Source organism: Primulina huaijiensis, chromosome 16, assembly GCF_012295235.1.
Source record: "Primulina huaijiensis isolate GDHJ02 chromosome 16, ASM1229523v2, whole genome shotgun sequence".
Lineage (NCBI taxonomy): Eukaryota > Viridiplantae > Streptophyta > Magnoliopsida > Lamiales > Gesneriaceae > Primulina > Primulina huaijiensis.
The window spans coordinates 368,568-375,588 of record NC_133321.1 but is presented as its reverse complement, the minus strand read 5'-3'; positions in this window follow the sequence as shown (position 1 = coordinate 375,588).

Sequence of the window (7,021 nt, the reverse complement as noted above, 5' to 3'; positions counted from 1 at the left end):
TGGGTGGATTGCTCCAACTCACTTTATATGTGTTTCCACAACTATTTCCTGTCATAATTATATCACGAGTTGCATTTCTAACTGAACAATCATGCTTATTGAATTCAACTGAATGATCATTATCGCATAGTTGACTGATGCTGATCAAGTTATATCTCAAGTTGTCAACAAGTAATACATCATTAATGATATTATTACCATGGATAAGCTTACTCTTACCCACTGTTTTACCTTGTGAGGCATCCCCAAAATTGATCTTGGGACCAGAATATTTGATAAGTTGAGATATTAGTTCAGCGTTTCCAGTCATATGTCTTGAGCATCCATTGTTCAAGTACCAGACTGAATCTTTGATCAAATTACCTGTAACCTGCAATCACAAATAATAAATAAATTTGGTACTCAAATATATTTGAGTTCAGAACTGATTAGTCCTTTGGGAACCCAGATTTGGATCAGTCGAACTGATCTACCGGCTTATGTGTTCCAGATAACCTTTCCTGATTTGTGTGTGACATATGACTGTGGTGAGGATGATACAACATGTGTTTGTGCTCTTTTATCCTTAATGTTCATCTGGTATCGCTTTTGAACATGCTTGCTATTATAATAGTTATAATAATAGCCTCTTGTTGAATTCCGTTTAGCATAACTGGATTTTTTCGATCACCAGTTGTTTGATTCATTTGAACTCTTGGGATTTATATCACTTAGCCTTGTTCATGTTTTCAAATGATTTTTCAACTGGTTTTTCTACCGGCTTACTAAACTCAGGATCCTCATGTACCATTACTGATTTAACAAAGTGAATATACTTCCCTTTGCTCGTATTCAGTTTTGGCATTGTACCACTAGTTGAGTGTTCATCTTGGCTATTGAAGCCCAGACCAGTTTTATCTCCAACTGGTTTTTGTGACCCTTGCATTTCAGTCAGCATAACTGAAGACTTATTCCAAGCTTGAATTACTTCAGTCATTTCAAAGTTTTCTAATCTCTTCTGCTGAATTAGAGAACTATTTTATCTTTTTTCAGCTATCAGCTTAGCAATCTCCTCTCTGACATTTAATCTCTCAATTGATTTAAGACTATCAGCTATGTCATCTGAGGGATCATTTTGCTTAGTTTTAGCTTCCTCAAAGGAGATAGCTAGCTTGTGGTACTCATTTACCATATCGTGCAGTGTAGAGATAAGTTAGTCTCGTGTGAAATCAGTTGAGCTAAAGTTAAATACCTGATCACTGCTGGACTCTAGCTCAGCATCATCAGACATGAGGCATTTCACCTCATCTTCATCACTTGAGTTACTTGAGCTCTCAGTTTCAGATGCTTCGCTGTCAGAGTCAGCCCACTTTGACTTGTTCTATTCAGCTACCAAAGCTTCAAGTTTCTTCCTGGATGACTTATTCTCATCCTTGAATCTTCTTCTATGCTCGAAGGGATTTTTACCCTCCTCAACTAATCTTCTGGCTGTCCTTCTTAGGCTTTGGACAATCAGCAATGAAGTGGTCGGCTTTTCCACAGTTGAAGCATGCATTAGGTTCCTTCTTGGATTAATTTCTATGATAGTTTCTGTAACGTCCCGAAAATTTGAAGGTCAACGTGAACCACATGCATGCAAGTTATCAAATTTCTTATATATTTTAAATCAATTTTGAAATGTCACACCCTTACTCTATACTTAGCATAATTACCATAATCAAAATAGGGTTTGACTGATATAACTGTAGTATGAAGCAAATCAAACAAGGGGCATCACTTTGACGGTTTATAAAAATTTTGGCATGAGGTCCCTACATTCTTGTAAAACCAAAACCTCAACTCAAACATCAACATCAACACATATATATAATCGTATTCTTACATACAAACATATTCTGGATCATCATACACCTAGACATAAACATTGTAGAACTTGTTTCAAACCCTGACATATTTTCGTACAATACATATGCGGAAGCTATACAATAAGAAGTCCCGGTTCTTCTCGAGGTAAGGCACGTCACAAGCATCCATTGGCGAACCGGCATCCTACGTCTCTTCACTACCTGATCCTGTAATACATGAGCTACGTGAGTTTATAAAACTCAATAAGTTGGCACTTGTACGTAACAATATGCGTCGAAGGAACATACATATCAAGTCGTGACAACAATGAATCTTTAAACCATGTCATATCATATCATATATTCATTTTTCATTTTTGTACTTGAGCCTCATTAGTTGACCTGTACTACCGTGCTTGCTTTATTATATAGCTACTACTGTGTTGGACGTCAGGGAGCAACCTTTGGCAACCCCACGCCCCATGAACATATATTGGCCAATCGCNATTCGGCTGTCTGTTGTACCAATTCAGGGCCTAATAACTTTCTTTCTCCTATTTCATCCCAATGTACTGGAGATCGACATTTTCTACCATATAATGCAGTATATGGTGCCATTCCAATGCTTGACTGATAGCTATTGTTGTAGGTAAATTCAGCCAACGGTAGTTTACTGTCCCAACTGCCTGGAAAATCAATAATACAGGCCCTCAACATATCTTCTAAGATTTGATTTACTCGTTCTGATTGTCCATTAGTTTGAGGGTGAAATGCTGTACTGAATTCCAATCGAGTTCCCATAGCATGATGTAAACTCTTCCAGAATGCAGACGTAAATTTGGGATCTCTATCAGATACAATGGACACTGGGATGCCATGAAGCCTCACTATCTCCTTGATGTATTCTTCAGCATATTGATTCATCGTGTATGTGGTCGTCACCGGAAGAAAGTGAGCTGATTTCGTAAGTCGATCCACAATAACCGATATAGCATTGAATCCTCTTTGTGTTCTTGGCAAACCAAGGATGAAACCCATTGTGATATGTTCCCATTTCCACTCAGGAATGGGTAGCGATTTCAGGAGCCCTGCTGGTCTTTGGTGTTCAATCTTGACCTGTTGACATGTTAGACATTGTGCAAAAAATTGAGCAATGTCCTTTTTCGTACCTGGCCACCAAAATAATGGTTTCAAATCCTTGTACATTTTCGTGCCTCCTGGCTGGATCGAATAGGGAGTAGCATGAGCATCAATAAGAATGTCGGTTCTGATCGTTCCTTGTTTTGGCACACATAGTCTCCTTTGATATGTCCATATTCCTTCCCCATTCAATTCAAAGTTTGAATGTCCTTTTTCTTCATCTCGCTGCCTCAGTTGTTGTAATTCATTATCTGCACTTTGTTCGACCCTGATTCTATCTGCAAGTGTTGGTCGAACCATGAGAGATGATAATTGGATTGCAGTTCCCTTTGGCATAACATCAATCTTCATATTCTGTAAATCCCATAAAATTTGTTCTTGTACTTGCATTGTAGCAATAGAACTGGACTTTCGACTTAATGCATCTGCAACAACATTGGCTTTACCTGGATGATAGTTAATAACACAATCATAATCTTTCACTAATTCCAACCAACGTCGTTGACGCATATTCAATTCTTTTTGCGTGAATAAATATTTCAAACTCTTGTGGTCCGTGTAAATTTCACACCGTTCACCATACAGATAATGGCGCCATATTTTCAACGCAAATACCACTGCTGCCAGTTCTAAGTCATGTGTAGGATAGTTCTTTTCATATTCTTTCAACTGTCTTGAGGCATAAGCAATGACCTTCCCATGCTGCATTAAAACTGCTCCTAATTCTTGTTTCGAAGCATCACTGTATACCAAAAAATCTCCTGATCCTTCTGGAATAGCAAGGACTGGTGCTGATGTCAGTTTTGCCTTTAACTCTTGGAAACTGCGATCACATGCTTCGTCCCATACAAATTTCACATTCTTTCGAGTTAAAGCAGTCAAAGGCAATGCTATAGTAGAAAATCCCGCTATAAACCAACGGTAATAACCAGCTAGCCCAAGGAAACTACGTTCCTCGGTAACAGTAGTTGGTCGTAGCCAGTTATTAACAGCTTCAATCTTGCTTGGATCCACGGATATGCCTTCTTTTGAAATGATATGACCCAAGAATGATACTTGTTCAAGCCAAAATTCGCATTTCTTCCATTTGGCATATAACTGTTTATCTTTCAAAGTCTGCAAAACTAATTGCAAATGTTCTCGATGCTCCTCTGTAGTTCGTGAGTAGACGAGAATATCATCTATAAATACAATCACGAACTTGTCTAGAAATGGCTTGAAAATTCTGTTCATTAAATCCATAAAAGCAGCTGGTGCATTCGTTAGTCCAAATGGCATTACAAGAAATTCATAATGCCCGTACCTCGTTCGGAAGGCAGTCTTGGAGATATCATCTGATTTCACTTTTAGTTGATGATAGCCTGATCGTAAATCAATCTTCGAAAAGATGGCAGCTCCTTGTAATTGATCAAACAAATCATCAATTCTGGGGAGTGGATACTTATTTTTTATTGTCACTTTGTTCAACTCCCGATAATCAATACATAGACGGAGGATACCGTCTTTCTTCTTCACAAATAAAACAGGTGCACCCCACGGTGAAAAGCTCGGTCTAATAAACCCTTTATCAAGCAACTCCTGTAACTGTTCTTTNAAATGGCTTGAAAATTCTGTTCATTAAATCCATAAAAGCAGCTGGTGCATTCGTTAGTCCAAATGGGATTACAAGAAATTCATAATGCCCGTACCTCGTTCGGAAGGCAGTCTTGGAGATATCATCTGATTTCACTTTTAGTTGATGATAGCCTGATCGTAAATCAATCTTCGAAAAGATGGCAGCTCCTTGTAATTGATCAAACAAATCATCAATTCTGGGGAGTGGATACTTATTTTTATTGTCACTTTGTTCAACTCCCGATAATCAATACATAGACGGAGGATACCGTCTTTCTTCTTCACAAATAAAACAGGTGCACCCCACGGTGAAAAGCTCGGTCTAATAAACCCTTTATCAAGCAACTCCTGTAACTGTTCTTTCAATTCTTTCATTTCTGTAGGAGCTAATCGATAAGGAGCTTTTGAGATCGGATGAGTTTCTGTCACAACATCAATTACAAATTCGATCTCTCTATCTGGGGGTAAGCCTGTTACATCATCAGGAAATAACTCTGGAAACTCACAAACAACATCTGTATCTTTTAATTCATGAACAAGTGGGTCAATAGTTAACACAAATGCTAAATATCCTTGACACCCCTTCTGTAGTAGTTTACAAGCCTTCATACAAGAGATTATCCGAAGAGGTAAGGATATTCCTGCACTTGCTACTGTGAATGGTTCAGCTCCTATCGGCGCAAATTTCATCATCTTTATGCCACAGTCAATAGTAACTCTGTACTTCGAGAGCCAATCCATTCCCAATATCACAGCAAAATCCGTCATCCTCAAAACTATCAAATCAGCTTACATCTGATGGCCTTGGACATATATTGGACACCCTCTCACAATCTGATCTGTCTGTAATTCTTGCCCGGAAGGTAAGTCTATGGCGAGTTGTGCCTCTGTTGTACTTGCTGTAATGCCCAGTCTCCTTACAAACGATTCCGAAATAAAGGAATGCGTGGCTCCTGAATCTAGTAAAACAATAGCAGTAATACCAGAAATCAAGAACATACCAGTGATCATCGATGTATCCGCATCCACTTCCTCTTTAGTCATGGAGAAAAGGCGTCCCTGTACTTTCTCAGAACTCCCTGGACAATTCCTGGCGAGATGCCCTGGCTTTTTGCAACGATAACAAACATTGGAACCTTGCATACATTCCCCGCCATGAAGTTTGCCACATTTAGGACAAGGTGGTCTGTCCTGTTCTTTACGTGGAGGGGGACCCTTGCCACGGGGTTCCTCTGGTCTAGTACCCCTGCTATCAGTCTTTTTGCCTTGTCCCGTTCCTTGGCTCTTCTGAAAGTACTGCTGCCTTCGTTGTTGCCTGTCCCTGTCAATGTCATGTTCATCTTGTTCTGCCATAAGTGCTCTTTCTACTATCTCCCCGTATGTAGCAACTTTCGACATCCGTACATCTCTTTTAATTTCAGAGCGAAGTCCCCGCATGAAGTGTTCGCCTTTACTTGTGTCATCTTGTGCAATATACGGTACATATTGGACTCCAGCCTCAAATTGTTGTATGTATTCTGTCATTGACATGGTTCCTTGCTTCAGGTTAAGGAAATCGCTGGCTTTCTTGGCTCGTACATCTTTACTGAAATACTTGTTGTAAAATACAGTTTTGAAAGTTTCCCATGTCAATGGTCCAACCGGTAATGCAACCCTTGCACTCTCCCACCATATTCTTGCATGTTTTGTTAACAAAAAGATGGCACAAGTTACTTTGTCAGCATCATTCATATGAAGGTAGGAGAAGATGGACTCCAATGATTTAATCCATTCTTCTGTTACTGCCGGATCAGTGCTTCCCGTAAATTCCGGAGGATTTAGACGTCGAAAACGATCGTACACATCTGTTTGAACAGGTCCTTGTCTGGGTAGCATGACTTGTGAGTGTGCCTGCTCATGAGTAGTCCGTTGCATCTCCAGTAATTGTTGTATCTGCTCCCCATGGACTTTCGCTTGTTGTTGGAGCAGCTGAGCAAAATCATCTATAGGTCGTGGTGCACTGCCCTCACCTTCGACCGCTGGGGCTTTGCCCTCAGATGACTCTCCTTCATGTACCTTACGTTTAGGTGGCATCGTCGCTTACCTTAACCTACATATAGATCACATAGACACATAACTTAGCATAAACTATGAGCTACAAAGATACTTACTTGCCGAGTTCTCCATGTGGATGAAGTGCAGTGTCTTCCCTGTCGAAGAACCGTGGGCTCTGATACCAACTAAAAAGTCACACCATTACTCTATACTTAGCATAATTACCATAAACAAAATACGGTTTGACTGATATATCTGTAGTATGAAGCAAATCAAACAAGGGGCATCACTTTGACGGTTTATAAAAATTTTGGCATGATGTCCCTACATTCTTGTAAAAACCAAAAACTCAACTCAAGGATCAACACATATATATAATCGTATTCTTACATACAAACGTATTCTGTATC